Here is a 515-nt window from a genome sequence, read left to right as displayed (position 1 = left end):
TTGGATAAAAACACATGTTATATAACCCCTAACTCTATACATGGACATTTTTTAAGTGAAGTTGGTTTATTTATGCTTGATGAAATATTCATGATACCTAAACACGCCTTAAATGCAATTGATAGGTTGTTAAAAGATGTTTGCAACAACAACTATCCGTTTGGAGGAAAAGTCATTCTTTTTGTGGTGACTTTAGTGTGTGTTGAGCTAGACCGTTAATTTAGCCAAGCAAGTGTCGCGACTTGAAGTGTGTGTTGAGCTAGACCGTTAAACTAGCCAAGCAAGTGACTTGCAGTGTGTGTAGAGCTAGACTGTTATGCTAGCCGGCTATTTTTTATAACTAAAAATCTATTTAAAAAGAAAAAAAAAGTAAAGTAGCGATAAGCAAGATGCTAACTTTGTCAGCCAAGAGGCGTGAGGTGTGAGACAGATTTAGTACCAAAAGGTGTTTGGGATCGTCCATAAATTACGTAACGCCAACTTATACAATAAAACAAAAAAGTTCAAAAGTTTTC

Source organism: Hydra vulgaris, chromosome 10 (genome assembly GCF_038396675.1).
Source record: "Hydra vulgaris chromosome 10, alternate assembly HydraT2T_AEP".
NCBI lineage: Eukaryota > Metazoa > Cnidaria > Hydrozoa > Anthoathecata > Hydridae > Hydra > Hydra vulgaris.
The sequence above is the reverse complement of the archived record's forward strand: the minus strand, read 5'-3'. Positions refer to the sequence as shown.